This window comes from Pinus tabuliformis, chromosome 3_1 (assembly GCF_031772625.1).
Source record: "Pinus tabuliformis cultivar Carrire ecotype Pingquan chromosome 3_1, CPIR1, whole genome shotgun sequence".
In the NCBI taxonomy this organism is placed as follows: Eukaryota; Viridiplantae; Streptophyta; class Pinopsida; order Pinales; family Pinaceae; genus Pinus; species Pinus tabuliformis.
This window is the reverse complement of record NC_142301.1, coordinates 710,339,771-710,367,126: the sequence shown is the minus strand read 5'-3', so window position 1 is coordinate 710,367,126 and position 27,356 is coordinate 710,339,771. Positions and strand designations below refer to the sequence as shown.

At 37.7% G+C, this 27,356-nt stretch overlaps 4 non-coding genes across 4 annotated transcripts; 1 reads left to right on the top strand and 3 right to left on the bottom strand.

The window, feature by feature from the left end:
* Nucleotides 1-24,389: 24,389 nt before the first annotated feature.
* On the bottom strand, nt 24,390-24,492 carry LOC149189201 (U6 spliceosomal RNA). The gene has a single exon (XR_016256655.1). It is a non-coding gene; the product is annotated as a U6 spliceosomal RNA (small nuclear RNA).
* Nucleotides 24,493-24,857: 365 nt separating this feature from the next.
* TRNAG-UCC (transfer RNA glycine (anticodon UCC)) lies at nt 24,858-24,929 on the top strand. The gene has a single exon. It is a non-coding gene; the product is annotated as a tRNA-Gly (tRNA).
* A 252-nt stretch (nt 24,930-25,181) lies between these two features.
* Nucleotides 25,182-25,254, bottom strand: TRNAE-CUC (transfer RNA glutamic acid (anticodon CUC)). Its single transcript has one exon. It is a non-coding gene; the product is annotated as a tRNA-Glu (tRNA).
* A 231-nt stretch (nt 25,255-25,485) lies between these two features.
* On the bottom strand, nt 25,486-25,557 carry TRNAQ-CUG (transfer RNA glutamine (anticodon CUG)). Its single transcript has one exon. It is a non-coding gene; the product is annotated as a tRNA-Gln (tRNA).
* Nucleotides 25,558-27,356: the final 1,799 nt, after the last annotated feature.

Here is a 27,356-nt window from a genome sequence, read left to right as displayed (position 1 = left end):
TCCAGATTTAAAAAGGAACACAACAACTTACAAATATAATCACAAACACAAAGATACAGAAGAAAACACTTCATTTCATTAATATCAAATACTGAGTATGCTTACAAACATAATGGAAAGAAGACTAGCTCGGGCGATGATAGCTTATCTCTGAGAAGAGATTTGGCGGCTACATGCCTCTGAACTAAGTTAAAATGAGGCTCAAGGGCCTTTTTATTATTGAACAATAAGAGAAAACCTTAAACAACCAAAACCCTAGCCCGAGGATATGTAACACCAAGATTTTATGGGCCTCGTTGGGGTTAGTTGGGCAGCCAACTTCCCGGGGTTGTAACTTGGTCATATTATCTTCATTTGATGCATATGATACCTCGTTGGAAAGATCTCCCAAAGGACTACATCTTTTGATGCAATTGCTAGCAATTAACTAAAGCCATTTTGCTGGAAAAACGTCATTTAGGGCCTAAAAACGGCTCTAGAAGTTCAGGACCCGAAAAATTTCCAAAAATAGTAAATTGTGCTACAATTAAGGAAATTGAAAAGCTAAAAGAGACAGTGGTGGGGGTCCAAGTGGGATAGGCGTGTGGCCACCAAAATCCACCTGCATCAGAGATGCAATGATATATTTTTTATAGAGTAGGTTTGATTTGTTTACCTAATGGGGGTTTTCACCCATTTGTGGGGTAAAATTTTATAGTCTAATGTTGGGTTGACATGTTGGTTCCATTTATGATGGATCTCCTTATGCTCAGGGGTTTCCTAATAGGGCCTAATCCATATTACAGATATATATAAATAGATATACATGTGAGAGGAAAATTATCAACATAGCAAACTCACTTGAATCTTTACTAGTGGAGGAGAAATGTGTCCAAGAAGAAATATGTTGTTGGGAAATATCTTTTTCATTTTTATCTCTCTTGTTCTAGTCGCACATGTGAGTGAAGACTAATTTTGACCAACCTTTTATAGCCAAACGTATGGAGGATTGACCGAGCTACTTTTATTGAGTTTGAATGAAACCTTTGACCAAACATTGACTAAGTTGTTTGACCACAGAAGTTTGACTGCACATACTAGTTGACTGTAGTCTAAATGTCGGTTGCACAAGCAGATTTGACCACAGGACTTGTGACCATTTGTTATAGACATTTTTGTGCCTTACAACATTGAGCATGAAATGTCCATAATATAAGGGATCCAAAGTCCCTAAACATGTTGTTCCTACCCCTAGAGGAACAAGGCCAACAAACCACAACAATTCACAGAAGTTCTCCACCTGAAACTGCTCAAAAACAAGTCAATCTAGGATCATGTCAACTGCTCCACTGAGCATCTGCGTTGAATGTCAACTGCTACACTGGCTACCTGCGTTGAATGTCAACTCCAACACTAGCTACCTGCGCTGAGCGAGTTTGGACAAGTGGCAGACTCATTCCTCAAGGTGTCAATGCTCAGGAAGCTTCCAAAATGACACTTGCCTCAGGGAATTCGACTGGTGATGAGTAAGAGGTTCCAAATCTCCAAGTGGAAGCAAGAACCTCCAAGTGGACTCAAGAACTGAGAGAGGGAGAGGACACTAGTCAGATCTCAAGCTGACTCATCCTCTCTCCAAAATAACTATATATAGATCTCTCCTCCATGAGATCTGGAGGCTGGAATTTTGTTATTGCAAAGAATTGTTGTTGGTTTGAGACTGGATCATTGGGTGCTTAATGCTTTGAAAGGAGCTGAAGATAGGAATTCCATTCTGCTGGGAAGGAGATGCTGGATTGGAGCCCTCTGGGTTGTATCTCTTCCTGAACCTTGTTATTTATCAATAAAGCTATCTTGGTTTTCTCCTATATACTGGTGTATTTGTATGATTGCATTAGTGTATTTGATTTACTTCTAATCCTGAATCATTTATGAATATGAATATTTGCCTTTGTGTTGTGTTCTTCTCTTGTCGCAAGTAGCTGTTCTCTTGTCGCAGGTAGTTGTTCTCTTGTGATCTCGTTGGAATAAAGTAGTTGTTCTCTTGAGCGAGCGAGAAGGCAAGTAGCTGTGAACACCCAAAGAGAAGAGGATCTAGATAAAGGGACAAACGGAAGACAATGGTAAGTCCATTGATCTCCCCTCTTTCACATTTCATAAAGGAGGAAACCAAAATAGCTGCATCTGTTTGTTGCTAAGGCACTGTCACACCTTAGGTGGATAGGATCGTCCTGCATAGGCATTTTTCCCCACAACAAATTGGCGACTCCGCTGGGGAGATTTGTTTTAGTCATTTTATTTGTGTTTACATCATTATTTGTTTCATAGACTCAACAGCAACAATCGAACTGCTTCTGCAAAGTAGACTGTTGCTGCCTTGATCCTTCACTGGATTTTGTCTATGATCTGAACAATGGACTCACAAATGACTTGATGATCCTTTGTGATAGTCTTTAGTACCCTCTCAAAGCATCCCTTTGATTATACCTTGCTTGTGTTTCTGATTTGGCCTGAAACAATTGATTTTTGAGCATTTTGTGACCCAGAACCCAGGAGAAACGAGAGTTTCTCCTTCAGCGGAGACACTGTGAAGGCAGTCTGCATTTCAACGTAGGTCCCGTGAAGGCTACCTGCGCTGAATGTCAAACCCACAGTGTTGAGGTTGCGCTGAACCAGTTTGGCCTTGAGCAGCTGGGGTTCTCTGCTGTCTGTTGCCCTGTTTTGATCTCTGTTTTTGCAGCCTTTAACCAGCATAGGTACCAGTCTGGTAACTCCTCTTCTTTGCTTGAATTCCGCCTCCTTTTCTACAAAAAGACTGTAAGTGTTTTTATGTGTTTGTGGCGTCATTTACAGTTTTCCTTTGCATGAGTGAAATAATCATCCTGTAGCCCTTGATTTAGATCTGATTGATTGTGATCTTAGGAGAGAGTTCATCGGCTGTTTGCAGTTGATTATACATTTGCTTTTGCTTATTGGTTTGGGTTTGTCTCTTTTAAGTGTCGAAACAAGTATTCATTTCGAAAATCGCAAAGTGATTGTAATCTCTTCTACCCTTGTTGATTTCGAAAAATGTAAACTTGTTTATATCTTGTCATTTAAAAGCAAATTCAAAGTTGTACAAAAAGCTTTCTTTGTAGGCATCTATACTAAGAAAGCGGAAAACAAACACCTGCATTGTGCATTTGCATTTTGTTAAGTTTGCATGCTTGATTTAGGAAGAGTGCATTAGAGTGTGCTGATTGCTCTTTGAGAAAAGATAGTGTCTTTCTTTTCCCTTAGTAGCTAGGATTTTCAAAGTTGAAAAGATTATAAAGCTTGCTTATCATCTTAGACTGCATTTAGGAATTGTACCATACATCTCGTGGTGATCCTGAAAGGCAAACTTCTAAAAAGATCAACTTAAAATAAACTGAATGAACCTAACAACGCTTTGCAACATAACGCACAACATAGAGGTCTAGGCTAGAGACGTGTTCCGGCGTCGTTAAGCCTAGTGACTGTCGATCTCGTGGAAGGTGGGTGATTCCTCCTGAGGGACGATAGCGCTAGTACGGGTTGTGCTCCCACGTACCGTCGCGTATATATTGGGAGACCCCTATAGGCATATATCTTTTATCCTTAGGAAGTCGTGTCGGCCGCCCTACTGATCGCAATGCAGTGAACACAGCATCACGAAGATCGACCGCCCGTACCTTAAAAAGTATTCTGCGGTTTTGCGAAAAGTTTGGCACACCCTCTGCCTAGATCTCCAGAGCAGTTTCTTTTGGCCTTTTTCAGACTCTATAACAGAAAAAGTCCATCCGAGCATTTGTCACTTCGGGCTCGTTAAAACATCGAAGGAGACTAGAGTCATCTTTAGCTTTTTCTCGACTCTTTAAAAGTGAAAAAGCAAGTCATGTCTAAAGCGTCGTTAACAATTTATTTTAAACGGAACAATCACCCTTTATTCCCGCGTTGATCTTTAGGTTGAAAAGATGGAGCACACCAACCAAGGAATTCCCCTTGGTGGAAATCCTAGTCCCTTCTCCTCTTGGGGAGATGTTGGTGTGCCCCACATGGCCACATTGTCGCTTCCAGGACTGACAATTGGCCTACTAGTCTGGCTCTTTTCAACCAATGTCGTTCAGAATACCACAATTCCTGAATAGTCGAGTCAACAGTTAGATCAGACAAGAGTTGCCCACCAGCCTTCCACTTCATCTTCCTCTCCTCCTTCCTCTTCGCTTGACAGAACTGGTCGAACAAAAAACCGGGTTCCTAAGGAGAAGAAGGAGAAGAAGAAGAAAGAAAAGAAGAAGAAGGAGCCTAAGGCGACTGGGGGCAAACAAGTGTCATTTGACAAAAATCCACACACAGCACTCGCAAGGCCTAAATCGCCATGTGTCATATGCAAGGGAGACCACTTCCATAGAGATTGTCCCTGTATCCCCCGGATACTAAGAGACTGGTCCCCCCGATTGCACAATTCGGTAGCATCGACCTCTGATAGCCATGTCGACTGCTCACCGTCAACTAGTGGGAGTGAAGCCCCAGGACAGCGGGAAAGCTAAATTTCCTTGCAGACTGTGTGAAGGCGATCACGCCATCCACCGTTGTCCCTTCTTAGACGAGGCAAAAAGAGTTCTGGAAGATCGCCCGATTTTACGAGCGCATCTTCCTCCTGGATATCAAAGACTCCTGCCAAATCCCTCGCTAGTTGAGAACCCGGCTGACCCGCCTAGGTGGTCAGCCGAAGCACCTGTCATTGAAGATGAACCGTCTGAATCCATACCTGACGAAAGTCTAAAGGTTGAAATGGCAGTTGACCCGGTTTTGCCTTCAGAGGCTCTATCTTCGAATGACACCATCACAGAGGAGAATAAAGACGACACCATCCAAATTCTCTTCATCAGCACTGACTCTGATGATCAAGGGGGCAATGCCACCATTCCTTTATCGCAGGAAGGAAGTTCATCAGAGCGATATCCGGTTGTATACTCGGTCCCACCACCAAGCAACCTAGTTGTGTCCTTTGACTGGAACCAACTAGGCAGACCCCGCTTGTCAACTAGCATACCATTCAGAATTATTGTCCAAATATACAGAATGGTAATGGCTAGTACAGTTATTGATGAAGGGGCACCTGTGAGTATCCTTTCCTCTATTGCTTGGAAAGCGCTTGGTTCGCCAGCACTTTTGCCTGAAATGAGAAATCTATCAGGCTTTGACAAAGGAACCAGTCGACCTTTAGGGATCCTCCCCAATGTGTCCATAACATTGAAAGGGAAGACCGTTCAAATGAACGTGATGGTCGTTCAAGGACCCTTGGATTATAACCTACTCCTTGGACGAGACTATATATATTGCATGGGAGCCATCGTCTCATCACTCTTTAGAGTAATGTGTTTTCCGCATGAAGGAAGAATGGTCAAGCTCGTAGACCAACTTTCATTCCCCGGATCATGCATCGCAAATAGTCATATACCATCCCTAAATGGTCTATTCACGCAAGAAGTGTCTCAACCCACGGTCCGTCCTCCTGATGAGCGCGAGTAATCCGGGAGGATATGACTGGAACCCAGGGGGCATGCGTCCTGGTCTGCTTCGGCAGGAGAACTTTGGGTATAGGGTAGGTTTCCGCAGGAGAATATGACTAGTCCGTACCCCGTCCGTCTAGGAAGAGGGTTGTTCTAGAAAAAGATTCTTTTGTCAAAGTTATGTGAGAGGACGGGACCCGTCGCTCACCTTTGTCTATTTCGGTAGACATTGTCGGGGAAGTGTTTTGTTTGAAAGATTAACGAGACAATCTTTGGGTAACCTGAAAGAGGTAAGCCTCTCTCGTTAGAACAAATGTTTTAGCGGAAGAGAAGTAGAGGTAACCTTGAAATCGTACTTTATGCCTGGGGGCATGCAAACCTTTTGGAGTGCAAGCAAGGGACGACTATTTATTTTTTAAATTTTTAGGTCCTCCCTTTAAACCTGTAGGTCTAACCCTTTAAACTCGTAGGATTAGTCGTTTCCGAACTTGCATAACGAAAGGATTCGGGGCAAAGCTTATGTGAGATGAAGCTCCATAAAAAATAGCATCTCCAATGAGACACTCTTATCATATGACTGGTATAAACGAGCAGTTTTAGCATAAAGTTCATGCTCGTTAAAAAATAAACGCAAGATCCGAGCAGTTTTAGCACATAGTTCATGCTCGTTAAAAAATAAACATAAGTCTGAGCAGTGTTTTGGCGCATTCAAGCTCGTTAAAAAATGAACCTATTCCGGTAAATAACCATTGTGTATGTAACCTCATCTGCCATAAAAGCCTTGGTTGTGTTTGCACCGTCACCTCCACTTTTCATTTGGCCGATCGTTCACCTCCATATGATTGTTTACCCATTTTGAGGAACAGCTGCGAAGAGTGATTTCACCTAGCCATCCTTGTGACACTGCCGTGATTGGAAAATTCCAACTTGTACCTGGAATCAGCTGCTAACCCTGTTTATCACTCGTTCCTCAAAAGACGAGTCTTCTTTAAGCTCTTTTCAACTGACTCGTAAAATATGAAAAGATTGCCGTGTTTTGGCCTTCCAGCTCGTTAAAGCGACCGGAAGTGCTATCCCTCCTCTAGATTTTAATCTTTTTGGACCTGAGGGATTATTGCACAAAAAGATCGAGCGCTTGTTTGTTCGGCTCGTTAAAACTATCAAAAACTCATCCCTTCTGTATTGTTTTATACTTTTTCGGACTTAAGGGATTAGATGACGAAAAAGGACTTTTGGAGTTAACTTTATGTACCTTTTCAGACTCTCTAAAAATGAAAAGGACCGAGTTATCCTTGTCGTTAGACTCGTTAAAATCGCTAAATAACGACAAACTTGTCTTTAGACGAGAACGAGTTTCACTATCGCTAGGCTCGTTCAAACATAGCGATGGGCTTGCCCGAAGGGCAGGTTATAGAACAAGCATATGTTATCCTCCTCGAGATTGACAAAAATAAAGAGGTACTGGTCAGCAATGACTGGGGAAAAATTGGGAGAAAATCAAGAAAACTTTGATGGTAGCAGGTCGCTCTTGAACATGACACTTTTCCTCCGTATCACAATCGGGTTGGGTTGTTTCATTCACCGGTCACATCACCATGGTCTCGCCATACCATCCATACTTGGGGTAATGCTACCGATCCATTGCATCAGTGTCGCCATATGTTCAAGAGAAGTCGTTCAGAAAGAGTCAACCGGGTCCCATCCACTGCCATACATTATCCTTCATCCATTCATGACCGCCACCCTGAATCATATGTCATAGATTGTTTTCACCTCCATTAAAATCATTAGCTCCGTTCCGTGTCACTGATGTGGGATTCATTAAGGCCCTCCTTTGACGGATCGCTTCTTATCGACATTAGCTCATTATCCAAGAAGTTGATCTAGGAACAACCCCTTCAGTACTTTGAAGCTTGCATGCCTCAATGGCAAATTTCTCACTTCCGGCGACAGGTATACATCAATGACCTTCGACCAGAAGATTTTGCGTGGTGTTCGATGCCAAGTCCTTTATTCACACCACGTGAATTGTACTGCAGTACCTTGAGGGTCATTATCATTATCGGTGATTCCTCTCGCGCTTGTTAACGGTTTACCTCATTGACCGGTAATCAAGCGATGTCTTTCCATGTTCGACTTCAACGCAATTCTCACATGGATCGACTTGTACCTAGAGTGAAAATCGAACGAGTTTGAAGACCCCGGATCTAGTTTCATCCATCCAGGCTGCGATATATATTCAGGAAAAATAAAGACATTTGACATGTACATCATTGCAGCAGATGATCATCCTACTCAAAGGATGATAATTTCGCCAAAATTATCAGTCTACTATCAGACGATCGTCTGTTCTATACAAAAATGAATTTATAAAGCTGAGCATGGGAATGCCCTCCTCAGCTAGATCATGAAAGCAGTATGAATCATAATGTATTGTATTGTATCTTATTACAGGTCTCCTCCGAGCAAATGGATGAACTTCGGACCCTCCTGGATAAAGCATTTCACCCGATAAACGGCCTCATACTTTAGGGGGCAACTGTTATAGACATTTTTGTGCCTTACAGCATTGAGCATGAAATGTCCATAATATAAGGGATCCAAAGTCCCTAAACATGTTGTTCCTACCCCTAGAGGAACAAGGCCAACAAACCACAGCAATTCACAGAAGTTCTCCACCTGAAACTGCTCAAAAACAAGTCAATTCAGGATCATGTCAACTGCTCCACTGAGCATCTGCGCTGAATGTCAACTACTACACTGGCTACCTGCATTGAATGTCAACTCCAACACTAGCTACCTGCGCTGAGCGAGTTTGGACAAGTGGCAGACTCATTCCTCAAGGTGTCAATGCTCAGGAAGCTTCCAAAATGACACTTGCCTCAGGGAATTCGACTGGTGATGAGTAAGAGGTTCCAAATCTCCAAGTGGAAGCAAGAACCTCCAAGTGGACTCAAGAACTGAGAGAGGGAGAGGACACTAGTCAGATCTCAAGCTGACTCGTCCTCTCTCCAAAATAACTATATATAGATCTCTCCTCCATGAGATCTGGAGGCTGGAATTTTGTTATTGCAAAGAATTGCTGTTGGTTTGAGACTGGATCATTGGGTGCTTAATGCTTTGAAGGGAGCTGAAGATAGGAATTCCATTCTGCTGGGAAGGAGATGCTGGATTGGAGCCCTCTGGGTTGTATCTCTTCCTGAACCTTGTTATTTATCAATAAAGCTATCTTGGTTTTCTCCTATATACTGGTGTATTTGTATGATTGCATTAGTGTATTTGATTTACTTCTAATCCTGAATCATTTATGAATATGAATATTTGCCTTTGTGTTGTGTTCTTCTCTTGTCGCAAGTAGCTGTTCTCTTGTCGCAGGTAGTTGTTCTCTTGTGATCTCGTTGGAATCAAGTAGTTGTTCTCTTGAGCGAGCGAGGAGGCAAGTAGCTGTGAACACCCAAAGAGAAGAGGATCTAGATCGAGGGACAAACGGAAGACAACGGTAAGTCCATTGATCTCCCCTCTTTCACATTTCATAAAGGAGGAAACCAAAATAGCTGCATCTGTTTGTTGCTAAGGCACTGTCACACCTTAGGTGGATAGGATCGTCCTGCATAGGCATTTTTCCCCACAACACCATTGACTATAGGGATGAATTTAACCAAGAAAACGTTTGACCATAATTGACTAACAATTGTTTTGATTAGGTTTGACTGATATTTTGACTTGTATATTGGCACATATTTCTAGACAAATTACTGATTTGCAACCTTGCTAAAAAAGATAATTTCTCCTCAAGAAAATATTGTTGGGTTTTCTCCCATGGTTGGGATTCCCAGGTGAAAATTTTCATGTCTATTGTGCATGGTTGTCTTTCTATGATCTATACTAATTTCGTTGCATCTACATTTCATATTTTATGAGTATAACTATTGAATGATAACAGTGGAATAAAAATACTATTTGAAAAATCATTAGGAAGTATTTATTAGGTAGAAAATGTATTCTACTTCATTTTGCTTATAAATTCAATAGCCTATAGAACTAGTCTACCACCATACATGTGCCTTTACTTAGTTGTGAATGTTGACAATATGAAAATCTATGATCCTTCCATGCTAGTTTAGGAAGAGGAAAATGTCCTACATTTTGTAGAGGATTTGATGCCATATGCTCAGGAAGAGTTGAAAAAAGATACACTTTTACAAAAGAGGTAGAAAAATGCAAAACAACAGTAGCATTAACTTTGGAAGATTGGGTTGAAAGGAAAATGATCCAGGTGGCTCCAGAAATAGAAGTGGCCTTGAAAAATATCAAAAGTCAAATTCATCAGATGGAAGTGAAACTAGGACCAGATCATAAGGCTCCTCGCCCTGATTCCGATGGTGTGAATGACAGTAAACTACGAGTTTGTATGCTCAAGATATAGTCATTCAATGTTCTAGTCAAACTAGGCGAAGTGACAGTCACTAACGAGGCAACAATTCAGTGAAGGGACAACACATGGAAAAAGGCGGTCGAAAAGGGTGAATTTTTCACCTCTTTAATTCGCCCATTGACCCTTAAAAACCATATTTGAAATTTTGTCCATTATTGCAATATATATCTATATATATATATATATATATATATATATATATATATATATATATATATATATATATATATATATATATATATATATATATATATATATATATATATATATATATATATATATATATATATATATATATATATCTTTGGGATGGCGGGCTGCCACCCCCGCCACCCCCCAATGGTCCAACGACATTGAATAAAATATTATTAAATAGGGTGGGAGGGCTACTCACCGACAGACCTGGACGACACACCGGTCAAACAATAGAATCATATAAACAACACATATAATGGGTAGGGCTATGAGAGACTCGAGGGCTCCCAACAAGAAAACAATGCCACGTGGAAGAAGCTGAAGGGGTTCGAGCTTACCCTACCCATGTGGGTCGGCCTACCAATGGGCGGCCCCAAAATTCAAATAACTGTCAACCTTTAAAAAAAATACCGTGTATTAACAATGACTTCGAACCATATATGGGCGCAACGAGTTTTGAACCCGACCCACCCCCGCTATATTTGTCGCCATTTTCCAACAAGGCAACGACTTGTTTTGATAACTTTGCCCACGTAATGTTATTTAAACCATTGTCATTCAACCAAACGGAGGAGGAGGTGGTGGGGCCGAGGAGTAACGAATCATTTTTACAGGTGGAACCAGGAGCACCCAAGACAAAACTGCACCCATGTGGGCACGTAAACTAAGAAATATTCTGAAGGAATCTTTGGAGAATATTCTTGCAGGGAATATTGAGGGAATCTAAAGATTCCTTGAAGCTCCAGAGATCACTTGCTTAAAATATGGTCAAGTTTATAGTCGTTTGACATGATTTCGCGCCACGAATCCAATGGTGATGTCTTTTTATGCATTTGAGCTTTACATTTTTCGTCCATGACAAAAATTGGAGTTATAAGGGTCATTTATCTAAAGTTTATTGTAATTCATTTTTCTGCCATTTAATGGAAGAAGGCCTCCAAACTTTGAGCAGGGGCCGAAGATGTGGCCCACATTGGGTGAACTCCATAATCATTTCATTTGTGTGTCTTTGAACTCATGGTTTCTTTATGATTTCTATTGCTTTTTCATGTGTTTAAGTTACTTGGTTACATGATCTTTTATATGCAAATTTTGCATGCATCCTTGAAGTTAAACTATCTAGATCAATTTTGGTATCAGAGTAAGTCTTCTTGATGCGAGTTGCATGAGTGAATGTTAACCAGGAACAAGCTCCAAAGAGGAGAATGAAAACTCAAATCCTTTAATCCTGAACCAGGGCATGCACCACAAAGATGAAACATGGCATATGAGGAAGATTGAATGGAGGAAGAGAAAATTTATCACATTATCTTCTTCACTATGGCAGAGAAAGTTGACAAGTTGCTTGCAGAATATGAGAAGACAATAAATCCTGGGAAGAAAGAACCAGATTACGATGCATTGGTAAACCATGAAGGTGGAAAAGGAGAGCCTCCTAAACCATCCTCTCCATCCTCTAGTGACAATTCTTTTTATTCTTCTTCTCATCACTTTAACATGCATCATAGGAATACATCTAAGAAGCCATTTTTAAAGCTAGATGTAAAGTTTGAATTTCCCACATATAATGGAGGATGTAATGCAAAGAAACTAAACAACCGTATTAGACAGATCGAGGTTTATTGCCAGATTCAGTAGATCGAGGAAGATGAGGCCAAGATCCAATTAACATCTCTTCGGCTGATTGCCACCACTCTTGTATCATGGGAGAGCAAGTTGCAGAAATGCAACAAAACTTGGGTAATCTCCTTTCTTCTTGGTCAATAAAAGTGTGCAATATATCATTCATTAACATAATAAATGTAGTTGGTGCATTGCATAGGTCGAATGGCATCATCAACCATTCAGATAAACCTTTCCTAGTTTTAAAGGCGGTCTCTGAGGTATCTTGCTCTCTGACTCAAACCTAGTGATATCCAAACTTTAAGTCTAATTTGGTGAAGTATTTTACCTGTTGCACTTATCCAACATATCATTTATTCTAGGAAGGGGGTGCCTATTCTTGAGTGTAATATTGTTCAACACCATGTAATCTATACACATTCACCAAGTCCCATCCTTCTTCGGCACAATTATGATGGGTGACCCACATGGTGATGTACTTGGTCAAATGACACATTGTTCTAGTAGTTGTTGCAATTGATTCTTCACGTCACTTGCTTCTATAAAAAAATTCATTTACAACCTAATGTTTAGCTATGGGGAGTCCAACAATAGATGGATCTTGTACTCCACTTCCCTCTTGAGTGGTATCCCTATAGGCTCTTGGAACACATCCTTGTATTCATGTAGAAACTCTTCCAGTTTCTTTTTTTATTTCTTATTACACCCCTCCATGGATTCATTTTCTCTTATTGAATCTTCTACAAACTATTTTTCTCTTAAAAAAAGTAATACATAATTCTACTTATAACTGATGAGTTTCTTGTCTTAGTTGGAACTTCCTAGTGAAAGTTTTGACTTGACTTTATGCGCGTTGATGGTGAATAATTTTCCATCCTTGACGAGTCAGTATTGGTTGTCTCTCTGCATGAATATTTCATCCCTCATGTACATGCAGAGACTTTCAAATACCACTCTGTATGCATCAAGGGACTACATATAGTTCTATTTCATTAATAAAATTAGAAGCAAAACTAATTTTGCATTTTTTGTTACCTTTGTCTCTGCATCCTTATTTACCTGACCCACCACCGCCATATTTGTCACCATTTGCCAACAAGGCAACAACTTGTTTTGATTACTTTTCCCACATAATGTTATTTAAACCATTGTCATTCGACCGAATGGAGGAGGAGGCGGTGGGGCCGAGGAGTAACGGATCATTTTTGCAGGTGGAACCAGGAGCACCCAAGACAAAACTGCACCTAGGTGGGCACGTAAACTGAGAAATATTCTGAAGGAATCTTCGAAGAATATTCTTGTAGGGAATATTGATGGAATCTAAATATTCCTTGAAGCTCCAGAGATCACTTGCTTAAAATATGGTCAAGTTTATAGTCGTTTGACACGATTGCACGCCACGAATCCAATGGTGATGTCTTTTTCTTCATTTGAGCTTTACATTTTTCGTCCATGACAAAAATTGGAGTTATAAGGGTCATTTATCTAAAGTTTATTGTAATTCATTTTTCTGCCATTTAATGGAAGAAGGCCTCCACACCTTGAGCAAGGGCCGAAGACGTGGCCCACATTGGGTGAACTCCATAATCATTTCATTTGTGTGTCTTTGATCTCATGGTTTCTTTATGATTTCTACTTCTTTTTCATGTGTTTAATTTACTTGGTTACATGATCTTTTATATGCAATTTTGCATGCATCCTTGAAGTTAAACTATCTGGATCAAGTTTGGTATCAGAGAAAGTCTTCTTGATGCGAGTTGCATAAGTGAATGTTAACCAGGAACAAGCTCCAAAGAGGAGAAGGAAAACTCGAATCCTTTGATCCTGAAGCAGGGCATGCACCACGAAGATGAAACATGGCATATGAGGAAGCTCGAATGGAGGAAGAGAAAAATTATCACAATATCTTCTTCACTATGGCAGAGAAAGTTGACAAGTTGTTTGCAGAATATGAGAAGACAATCAATATTGGGAAGAAAGAACCAGATTACCATGCATTGGTAAACCATGAAGGTGGAAAAGGAGAGCCTCCTAAACCATCCTCTCCATCCTCTAGTGACAATTCTTTTTATTCTTCTTCTCATCACTTTAACATGCACCATAGGAATACATCTAAGAAGCCATTTTTAAAGCTAGATGTAAAGTTTGAATTTCCCACATATAATGGAGGTGTAATGCAAAGAAACTAAACAATTTTATTAGAGAGATCGAGGTTTATTGCCAGATTCAGTAGATCGAGGAAGATGAGGCCAAGATCTAATTAACATCTCTTCGGGTGATTGCCACCACTCTTGTATCATGGGAGAGAAAGTTGCAGAAATGCAACAAAAACTTGGGTAATCTCCTTTCTTCTTGGTCAATAAAGTGTGCTATATATCATTCATTAACCTAATAAATGTAGTTGGTGCATTGCATAGGTCAAATGGCATCATCAACCACTCAGATAAACCTTTCCTAGTTTTAAAGGCAGTCTCTGAGGTATCTTGCTCTCTGACTCAAACCTAGTGATATCCAAACTTTAAGTCTAATTTGGTGAAGTATTTTACCTGTTGCACTTATCCAACATATCATTTATTCTGGGAAGGGGGTGCCTATTCTTGAGCGTAATATTGTTCAACACCATGTAATCTATACACATTCACCAAGTCCCATCCTTCTTCGGCACAATTATGATGGGTGACCCACATGGTGATGTACTTGGTCAAATGACACATTGTTCTAGTAGTTGTTGCAATTGATTCTTCACGTCACTTGCTTCTATAAAAAAAATTCATTTACAACCTAATGTTTAGCTATGGGGAGTCCAACAATAGATGGATCTTGTACTCCACTTCCCTCTTGAGTGGTATCCCTATAGGCTCTTGGAACACATCCTTGTATTCATGTAGAAACTCTTCCAGTTTCTTTTTTTATTTCTTATTACACCCCTCCATGGATTCATTTTCTCTTATTGAATCTTCTACAAACTATTTTTCTCTTAAAAAAAGTAATACATAATTCTACTTATAACTGATGAGTTTCTTGTCTTAGTTGGAACTTCCTAGTGAAAGTTTTGACTTGACTTTATGCGCGTTGATGGTGAATAATTTTCCATCCTTGACGAGTCAGTATTGGTTGTCTCTTTGCATGAATATTTCATCCCTCATGTACATGCAGAGACTTTCAAATACCACTCTGTATGCATCAAGGGACTACATATAGTTCTATTTCATTAATAAAATTAGAAGCAAAACTAATTTTGCATTTTTTGTTACCTTTGTCTCTGCATCCTTATTTACCCATCCCAATGGATATGGGCAGGGAAAATTTTAAGGATGGAAAATTATCTTGAAGTTGAAAAACATTGGCGAACCTCATTAGGCCCTAATATGAAAACTATAAAATGTTTTTGGATATATTTGTAAAATTATTCAGATTTATAATGATTTTACATATAGTTTCTATATAATGTTGGAAATTTTTAAGGTAAAATAAATTTATATTGTTAAATTTGGGAGAACCTTTAAAAAATTGGAAATTGGCGATTTTTTTTTTGTTTTTTTTTTTTTTTGAACTCATGGAAAACTAACCCACCTGCAAGTATTAGCCCCTAAAATTTTCCATGGATATGGGCTTGGATGATCATGAAGTTCCAATCCCAATTTTTTTACCAGCTCTACTGCAATGATATTTCTTTGTGATCTTGAGTCAAAAAAAATAATTTATATTACTACTTATAACCTATATGTTTATATGTAAGAGCATGGTATTTTCCTTCTATTCCTATTGCTAAAGGCTAGTCAAATTCACCTCCTTTTACACTAAATTATAGACAATATTCTCATCTACATCCAAGTTGCTTCAAACCTGGTTTCTTGAATCAATGGCCATGAGATTCTTCTTCTTATCATTCTTTTTGTTCTTCTAGTTAAGCTATGGATGCAACTTCCAACACTCTCCTCTATATGTCTATCAATGTTAAAGTGGTTGTAGTGGTTGTTGATATCTTTGCAATGATGTGTTATGGCCCTCATGTTTTTATATTTTCCCCCTTTCCATTTCTTCTTCCCATCCTTCATCTGGATGCTACTTTTGATTCAATCCACTTGATTTCCCTTTCTTCAAGCCTTTATTCTACAATTATTGTTCATGTGCACAAGCCTCCTCCACCGATATGTGCTTGAACATCATAATTTTCTTCCGAAAATGGATGTGTGGACCCCCTAGATACTTGAGGAGTACATCTAGGTTCTTTAAGGATATACCGAACGTTATGGCCATCTTTCTAAATTCTACAGTGTACTCCTATACACTTTTCCCTTACTTCTCCATGAAGTAGTGCCACTGAATCCACTAGTCCTTTACATACCTAATAGGATAAAATTGTGACTTTATGAGAGTTTTAAATTCATCCCACTTAGTCACAAGAATATCTCCGTCAAACCTCAAGGTTTCTGTGTGGATTTCCCACCAAGACAGGTAATGGCCCTCTAATTTTAGTCACACAAATGAAATATTATATTCTTCATGTATATGATGATCATTGAAATGAACTTCCAATTGTTGAAATTAGCGATTTTAGCTTCAGAGTATCGATATCACCTTCATATGACTTGATATTGACCTTCACTTCAATTTTGAATAGGGATTGTGAATGGTTCACAACACTCGAACTAGGTTGATCTTTTTTTAGTCCTTTCTTTGACTCATTCTTTGTTTCTTCCTGATCTCTTGATATACATTATGATTAGACCTCTACATTAGAACCCCCATCTTCACCGAATAGCTCAAGCTTATTTTTCAAGGTCTCCATTGGGAGAATCACATTATGGCTTATATCTGCAACTTGTGCTTCCAACTGTAAAAAACCTCTCCTATAGAATATTGTGAAGGTTATTCATAGATTTGTTGGTTGCAACTAGGGTTTTATGACATCTGGCTTCTCCGATATAGATCACCTACAAATATCCATAATATACCCAAAAAAATGTGATCTGATACCAATATGATTCATAAATCTTCATGGATATTCCACTGGACAGTTTGTCATAACATATCTGATAAATTATACTTAAAAATCCAAAATCTACAATGACATTTTATTTCTCTTTAGATTTTTGGATGTGTAAGTTATTGTGTATTATGTATGCATGCATATTATAATCATGTATAAAATATGGAATAGAAAAATAAAAAATAAAAAACCATTATTGACACAAAATATAACCTAGAAATCCCTTTTGAAAGAAAACCCAACTAGAAGGTGAGGTCGCTCTACTTTCTTTCTCTAAATAGAAAATAGATACAGGTATAAAGAAGTAAGGTATGTGGCCCATGGGCTACTACAATGCACAAATCCTATCTATGTGTTGTTTCGCTACCCCTCTCGGCTACTCTACTCGTTTATGGAACAAAGTACACTCGAAAAGAATGGAACCCATTTTCCTCCCAGTGGCCCACATCCTAATAGCATACTAGTGGTTAGGTTTGACTTCCTGAACTCTTAAATAAAGTTATCATATGGGATATTCTTGAGCCTTCTTCATTGTGATCACATGGATAACCCCTTTTCAATGAATAATGGAGGTTGACGTGGTATCCTCTCAAATTGTTGTGGCAAAAATAGGAAAGTCAACTTCTGAGTGACATAACTTTTGCATATGGACTTCAATTAAGGTGATTCTAATGTTGTTGGAAAGGTGTATGTGTGTGAATATGAAATGGTACATCCAAGGGTGGAAAATTTTTACCCCAAAAAATATCGCTTAATGTCTCAAAACACTCCTGGAAGGTTTCAGACACCAATTTGCTAAACTGGATCCTGCTGATAAAAATGGACTTGTAAGTGGATTTGTCAACTTTTTCCACTTTGAGTGCATCAAGATGGATGAAAAGCAATATAAGTATCCAATTTTAATAATATGCTAAAGAGACACCATAAAAGTCCCATCTAATGGTTTGAGGATGTATCTCGTGCTATAGCTTGATTAACTTCTTGGGTTGTAGGTGTTATTCATACGACTTGAGCTTAATAAGATTCATTTAGCTTTTAACACCCTCTTTTTCATCCCTTGACCTAGTATATTCCTCAAGACCCATTATTGATTCATAACTAACCTCTACCATTTATAGGTGATTGATGCCCTACAAAGGTCATATGTGATGATTTGAGGAGTTGTCGCCCATGATGCCTGAGACAAAGAAGTAAGGCTTAGTGCGAGGGGTTCTTGTTAACCCTCCATTACCTGGCTATATACAAGGACCCTCGACCCATCCATGATTCCTAATACCTTGCAACGACATTTTTATTCTAGTTGAATGCCAAATACTCATTATAGAGGGCATGCCTCATAATTTCTAAGCAATCTCACTTCTATCAAACATCAATGTAAATGCAAGGAAAGGAAGGAATTCTAAGACATGTCGTGATCACTGGGGTGTCAACACAAAGATCCTTCTTGACAAGTTATGATATTTCACAATTATTGAACAAGGTGTTCGTGCAACCATGAATAGTTGCAACATGTTATCCATGTCATTCAATGGTCAATCTTGCTTTTGCAAATGTAAATAAATTAGAAGCATTAACCAAAATAGAGCATCAATGCATCTAAAAAATTGAATCGCAAATCTAATTATGAGTTAATGTATTAGAACAAAAGTTGGGTTATGAAATGAAGAATATCTAATTATAGTTCTGATGATAAATGAAAGGAAAGGGAATCAAATAAAATCTAGTTATAAATTATTAGTATGCAATTTAGATAAAGAGAAAAGGATCGATATGCAACTTAAGTATAAATTGAAAGAGTTACATACATGATCTATAAATGAGATACAAACCAAGCTACATTACAAAGTTAATGAAACAAGGGAAACATGGTTGAATTATTGGGCCCTTCTCAACCAACATCACGTTTCTTGAGAAGGAACTAAATCACATGCAGGATTAAACCAAATTCACCTCACGAAAAAAACGGACAATGGATTTTTATTAATCTATCTCAAAAACACATAAGAAAATGCAAAAGTGCCTAGCAATCAGATCAATCAAAATATATATTGAAAACATTATACTATAGTTACTTATCAGACTGATGGATCTTTATATAGAGTTTACATGGCGAACGTTACAAGCAGAGGGATTCCACGAATACCCTGTGTTTGGCATAGTAGTTATCAATACATATAAAAATAAATCATGTTGGGTAACCTTAGTGGATTCCCATGCAATTTTAGAATTTAACCCAAATTATACAAACTGCAAATCATTGGAGGCATGTGAATTTTTGTGAGCTATTGCATAGGACCAATTACCCTATTTAAATTCTCCATATTGAGGTTTGTTGACTGTGATGTTTGCTAGTGACTAACGCTTCCTTCAATAATCTGTTATGTAACAACCTCACAAAAAGATAAAAAATAGAGATAAACGCCTTAGAATTCAGCCTCTTCGAGGGGGCAACCTCCTTTACATTACACAAATGAACAATTCTTGGATGATACAAATGACAAGACCTCCTTTTTATATATAGGAGTCTAAGGGGTCATAATATAATCAGAGCCAACATAACAATAATAATGTAAGGGCACAATAATAACAATAGTGGGCTTCTATGGGGCACATTAGTAACAATATGGGGACTACATGGGTACAACAATATAATAAGGGGGTTGTACTAATAACAATAAGGAGTTACACTAGTAGTATAGGGGCCTAACATGCCCCTCTCCTTAAAAAAGTGTTGTCCTCAATGCTTGAGTAGTTCTTGATGCTTCTGTATAAAATTCTTGTCCTCCCATGTGGAATCTTAAATGGGTAAGTTCTTCCACTTGATGAGATACTATGAAATTGATCGATTTCATATATGTCAGGTTCTTTTTTCTGTGACTGCTCCAGGTTCCAATATGATTTTTCCTTCCTCTTCAAGTTCTAGCAATATTGTTTGAATTGGGTTCTTCTGCAACTTTTGAATGAGTGGCCACACTTCTTCGTCCTTCTTCCATTCATCCCTGGTGTTGTACCTTAAGAAACCAATTTCCTAGCTGTGGAGAAATTGTGCTTAAGACATTAATGATTATTGTTTGTTGTCACTTATTTGTCACTTTATTGTTTGTTGTATTCTTAAATGAAGGACCTGGAAAACTTGGTCTTTAACCCTTAATACATATGTGACCAGAAAATCTCAGAATGCCATTTGTTGCTAGATATAAATGATGAATGAAGAATGCTTGAAGGAGAAGTTTAAGATAATATGATGCTTAACATAGAACCTACTATCCGTCAGTTAGAAGAATTATGAAAATGAGAACTGAATCATAGACAATATGCTGCTTGACACAGAAACTATTATCTATGACCCTTGGAGAAGTTAAAGATAATATGCTGTCTTACACAAAAACTATTATCTATAACTTAGAAAGGAAGATGAAAACTTCAAGTATAGGAGCACTCTTTTAAGGGATTTTAACTTTATCTACATAAGCAAATAAAGACCTGCAGCTTCATTACTATACTTGAAAGAAGAAAACATAAGATGACACATGACAGAGAAGTTACAAAATTATACCCAACAATTCATGGAAACTTCTGATTCTTTCATTAATCAACAACTATATCAAGAATACAGTGGCTTAGTCTCTAGGTTCTCCAAAATTCGAGCAAACCCCCACTTCTTTATAAATTTTCCTCTTTTAATACATTGTGAAACAGTCGTTGATCTCTAAAACTGTCAAACTACTAAAATTGTTTCTCAAACTATCTGAAGTAAGAATTATTACAAAATATTACACAGAGGGTAAAGACATCTCAAAGAACATAAAATAACAGAAAATAACTGAACATGACAATGACTGCTGGTCTTTCAGCTCTGTTAATCTGCTGTCGAGTTCCTCTATATATGCCTTAATAATAATTAATCCGCTTTAATCATAATAAATTGTGCTTGACTTGTGCATAACCTGGGCTTACGTATGTATCAGATGCGTTTTGATTGGCCAAAACACCAGAAAATACACCCAATTTCCTTCCTCTTCAGATTCGGTTTTATCATTAATTTTTCTGTTTACACACCGAAATTGACGCAAAACACGCAAAGTGGAACTGAAAGGAATTAACTCTGTTTAATAAATCTATCGGATCTGCCTATTCAGTGCTCCATTGACTTCCCATCACAAATCGTAATCAGCGCTTTACATTGTTATATCAACCCAATCCTTAATAAACTGCAATAAGACGGACGCGTCGGAGTTATAAAACATAGCATATAAACTATTGAGTCCGGGATCTTTATCACTAATCGTAGTCGGTGGGACCATATACATATACAAAGGCGCTTTGCGATATGACAGACGCGCTGGAGTTATAAAACATAATATATACCATATCGGGTCCGGCCATTGCATATCGTAAAGTGTTATGCGATGATCGTGGACCTGTCGTGGCTTATAAAACATAATATATATATGCTTCAAGTCCAGCCCATCCACATATCACAATCGGTGGAACCAAATGCCTATACATAATGCGTTATGCTATATAGTGGACCCTCCGGAAATATTAAGATGTAATATATAAAATATCGGATCCACTTATTGCAAATCGAAATCGGCAGAACCAACACCCATTGCTCTACAGACCCACCGGGACTTTTAAACACAATGTATATATGTTTCGGGTGAGGCCCGCAATCGCAAATTGCAAATCGCAATCGGTGCTATTAGCGAAACCAATCATCCATAACATTGCGGACCCGCCGAATTTATAAAATGCAATATATATATATATATATATATATATATATATATCGGGTCTAGCTCCATATAACCATTTATATAGCGATTTGATTTGTTCGTATATCAACCTTGGCTACACCAGGGCAAAAGTGCCTAACGATCAGATCAATCAAAATATATATTTAAAACATTATACTATAGTTACTTATTAGACTGATGGATCTTTACAATATGCAGGGGTCGAGTCATATAGTTTTTACATGGCGAATGTAACAAGCAGGTGTATTCCATGAATACCTTGTGTTTGGCATAAGAATTAGTCTTTCACTTAACAACTTAGTGTTCTTGCTATAAAAATGAGGTCAGATTTGAGCATTAGATAATTATAGCTATTGTTCACAATCAACTGAAGCATATCATTGAAATTTGAAATAAGGTATCGTTTAGGAAAAGTATAAAGGTCGTAATAAAATTGATTGCTAATTTCTTTACACCTAACCTGCCAAAGGGATTTGAAGTACAATTTTTCACCTTGATTTTTCTTGTAATGTAGAAAGTGATTATTCATTTATCAAAATATGACTATAATAACTATGAATTGTACTAAATTATAGTAGCACAAAAGAAAATGCAATAGACAACATATCAAACCAACATGAAGACTATAAATAAATGGTTAAATATATGAAAAAAAAAAAGGAAAAATAAAATGCTTTAATTTACCTAACTGTATAGCTACAATATAAAATCAAGTGCTACAATAAGATGATCTAAATGCTACAATATAAAACCCAAATCAAAATTGGAAACTAATTTAAGTAAAAAAATACAAAACAATAGGACGTTACCTGGGTTGAGGTTTCCTTCTCGACCTATGAAACGTGCTTGGAGGAAAATTAGATCAAGTCACAACCAATGAGAAATGTCTTCGGCAATCAACCAACGTCATATATTAAATATCATACCTCTAATTATAGAATAATAGAGCTCAATTCTTTGAACTAAAAGAGCATGTTGAATTCATTTTCCCAATCTTTGAATTGGGAAGAAATTACAAAATACCATTTACTCAATCTGAAAGAATATGAATCAAGTAGGTATCTTGAGAATAAATTACAACCTAATTTCTAACCATAAGCCAATTTTATTTTGCCTATTTTGCTAATATGAGCATAATTTGTATTTGCCTATTTATTTTAAATATGGGCACAACATGAAATCTAGGAAAACCTTAATTAAACAACCAACCATTAATCTCAAATCATGCCTTATTTTGAAAAATGGCCCTCACCTTACTCAATTTGGGGCATCCTACCAAGAAACCCATGTTCTATAGCCTTTAAGATTCACCTTGCACAGAAATCAACTTCAAAGATCATTTCTTGGAAATTGTTGCCAACTTTGACCATAACCTTTAACCATGAGTTGGAGGCTCATACATGCATCCTAGGTGCACTTTGAGTATCAAAAAATCATTATTATCAAGGGTACTAGCAAGAAAACCCCTATTCTTGATTTTCTCCAAAAGGTATGCCAATAGAATAATCTATGATGTTGGGTACAAGAATTGCATTGTGGTAAAGGAAATCTAGAAATTAATGACGATGACAATGATGATGACGACGACGACGACGACGATGACAATAATGATGATAATCATGAGAAATTTTATGAATATTACGATGGTGATGTGGATGATGCTCATGAGGATGATGATGATGAGTGTGATATTTGCAGCATGTCTAGGTCAGTTGTGAACCAAGAGTGGGCCTTAAGCCCTAAATGAACTTTATAGAGCTTAAGTGCCATGGTAAGAGGAGGAAAACAAGTCTTCGGCCTTAGGTTTAATTAGCGTTAAGCGCTAAAGGTCGATTCTTAGGTTTAATTAGTGTTGGGCGCTAAAGGTCGATTCTTAGGTTTAATTAGCGTTGGGCGCTAAAGGTCGATTCTTAGGTTTAATTAGTGTTGGGCGCTAAAGGTCGATTCTTAGGTTTAATTAGCGTTAGGCGCTAAAGGTCGACTCTTAGGTTTAAAAGCCATAGAGAGGCCCTCTCTAGGGGTTCTTTGGAATTATAGTTGGCCCATGGATGCCATTAAAAGGTCTTAGACATTGAGGATGGGTCACAACACCTTGACCATGGTCGAAGAAGGAAAATGAGTAGCATGAGATATTGTTGAATCCTTTTAGACTCGAGAGCCTTGAATGAGTCCCCAACCAAAACATGCGTCCTTGGAATGGATGCGTCATTCAAATATCCAAGTACCTCATAGAGAGCAAAGCATGGATATTTTGGTAGCACATTTCAGCTATCATAGTTCCTTGCGATGAGCCAAGTAGTGGTCAAAATGGACAGCGCATGCATATGAAAGATGGACATTAATGAAGTTGATTAATGAATATTAAAAAATGGCACCAATTAACTCGATGAATGAATCTTAAAAAGCGTCATTAATTAATAAAACACCATAGCGCATTTCCGTTATCATAATTCCTTGCAATGAGCCAAGGGGTGGTGAATGGCATGAAATTCCATGCATATGAAAAATGGGCATTAATTAAAGTGACTAGTGAATATTAAAAAGGTGGTATCAATTTTCACTGGATATTAAAAGGCTGTGATTAATTAGTAAATAAAACACGATAATAAAAAGAAAGTGGGTTAATGAATATTAAAAAGCTGTGATTAATTAATAAATAAAAGACGATAATAAAAAACGCTGTGATTAATAAAAATAAAGAAAAGCTGTGATTAATTAATAAATAAAAGAAAAACGATAATAAATAAAGAAACGCTGTGATTAATTAATAAATAAAAGAAGAACAAAAAGCTGTGATTAATTAATAAATAAAAGAGAAACGATAATAAATAAAAAAATAAAAGCTGTGATTAATTAATAAATAAATAAAAGAAGAACAATAATAAATAATAAAAAATTTGGACCATTTCTCGATTTGTGCGTGTCATCCTTGCGCAGGGGCCATGCTAATCTTCTCTGTATCGTTCCAATTTTATCGGATGTCTCCGAAGAGACACTAGAGACTGCACTCTACTTCATTATCCAAAGGCTAAATGTATTTCGCGTTACGCATGTGGGAATAAATTGCAACGTTCTGTATGTACGTGTCACCAATAACAAGAAGCCGATGCCGATGATGTTTGTGTCTAACTCCCAATCAATAATATTATTCATTCATTGGTTTGCGTGAGATTTGGGGTTTGAATCTGAGGGGGAATTTAGTATTATCATCAACTATGCGCTCTCACATTTACATTTTGTGGTTTGCAAGACGGTTACCATAATTGTTACAGCGAGAGCGTTTGCGGTCCAACGGTTACGGTTAGAGCTTCCTTCCTTCCTTGTGCGGAAGGTGAGCAGGCGCAGGTGTTTGCCGCAAAGCGTTTGTAGTCCAACGGTTAGGATAATTGCCTTCCAAGCAATAGACCCGGGTTCGACTCCCGGCAGACGCATCGGTCCTTGACCTTTTTTTAAATTTGTATTAGGTTGGATTCCAATACAAATACATACATACATTTAAATCCCAGAAGATCTCCGCTCCGCGATGTTACAATGAAAAAAGTAAAATCCGATTCCAGCTCTGTCCTCCCTCATACATACAAAAACGGTTTTGCCGCGATGAAAAAGGAACAATCCGATTCCAGCTCTGTCCTCCCTCATACAAAAACAAAAACATTAACATTTTTAAAACCCGCAATGTAAAATTCCGTTGCCGGGACTCGAACCCGGGTCTCTCGGGTGAGAGCCGAGTATCCTAACCAGCTAGACTACAACGGAGCTGTGATCGCTTTGTGCATGGACGTTTCTCTGAAACCCAGAGCCACATCCATCACTCACTCTACTCTAATAATAGGTTGCCTCAATCTACCAAAAAGGAGAAGTATGGACTTACCGCACCGCATAAAAAGAAAAACAAACACAAAGTGCTCAAATCTTATTTCGCACCGCATTAAAAGAAAAAGAAAAACAAAAACACAACACAACCATTGGTTGTGAAACAGAGCAACGAGGTTCCACCGAGATTTGAACTCGGGTTACTGGATTCAGAGTCCAATGTCCTCACCACTAGACCATGGAACCACATGAAATGCCAAGCATAAATTATCCCAACAATTCCCCATACGAATTTTGCAATGAACAGAAATTGATATTGATGGCACCACTACTTCTCAGATTCACAAGCGTGCTTTGGCCACACATCTTACAAACTTAATTATTCCCATTCCCATTCCTATTCATGTGTCGCAAATTTTGAAAATCGTGTGGAACTAACCGTTGTAAAAATCCCAAATGCGCTTCTGTCCAACGAGTGCCTCTCTCTCATATTAAGGTTTGGAACCTTCACCCAATAATAATGGTAATCGTAATCGTGCACAATAAATAACATAACCCAATATTATCGCAAAATTTTGCCATTCGGCTTAGATTTCCATTTCGTTCATCAAAAATATACACACAAAAAAGGCTTTTTCCTCACTTCTATCTTTCCCATCTGATGTACGGTTTGCTCTCGTGCTTTTATCTTTCCTTGTCACCTTGTTGATGGCCCTTTTACCAATAACTCCCATTTTCATGGAGTGCCTCTTTGAAGATGGTCTTCGTCAACAAAGCTCATGGATATCTTAAATAAGGTCACGCACCTAGACCTTGACTTTTCACTTCACTCAACTTCTTCTCAACTATCAAACAATTAATCATGTAACTCAAATGCGATTATATATATATATATATAATGTACTATGTGAACCATAGGAAACATAAATTCTTCTCTTAATGTGTTTTCTTACTAAATAATGTACATGTCATTTACACAATGATTAATGAATGAAAACCTTTGAATTCAAAGGGGAGTAGTTTGTTCATACCCAAAATTGGCTACTTCTTAGTGCTACTCATTTATACGGCCTAATCAAATTGCACCCTTCAATAAGACTCTCAACATTAGATCCAAATATTCCTTTGCTTCTTCTCACTATAAGCACATATGAACCAAATTTAGAATACGACCAATGAACATGAAAGCCCCTCGTCTCACTTCAAATAATATAAACTACTCTTATTTTCTCCCTTAATAATGATTAATATATCTAAAAACCATACATGTCGGTTGTATAACGAAATTTAGACAATGAACTATAGAAAACACTAGCAATATTCCATTTACGTGTAAAAAAACAAAAGATATTTTACATTTTACACTTATGTGGTTTGCTTTTGTAGATAGAGAGTTTGGATTTTCTACAGTGGTATTCGAAAGTTGTCGACTTTTCAATATATTTTATGAAGAGAGTACTTGAGGCCTACCGTTTCAATACATAGTTCAACAAGAGTGTATCTAGGAATGCAAGAATAAAGAAAAGGTCTACTTAAAGGTATGATCAACAATAGGAGATGGTAAACCTTTAACAACCCCTAACTTGAAGCCTTGTATAGAACTAGGCTTTATTAGGGCACTAAATTTCCTAGGCTTGATGACGTAATCTCTAATGAGGCACTTTTCACCATGAAATATGTTATATTTCAAGTGGTTGAGGTCAATCATGTTGGAAAATGTAACTAGTTTCGGTCTTCATAATTGTCAATGTACTCAAATCATTATGTATATCTTATGTTTACTAAAAACTGATTTAGATTAGGTTTATAATAATATACATTTGTGTGTTAGAAGATTAGGTTTATAATAAGATACATTGGTGTGTTAGAACAAACCCATTGCAATGGTTACAATTTAAACATCACTTTTTGTCTTTAGTCTATGTTTTTTCCTCCACATACAAAAGCAATTATTTTGTTCGATGGGATTATTTAGGCTAAAATTGTGTTACATAAGTTTATTAGGTAAACATACTTTATTGAGTCTTATCTATGTATTTTAGTTG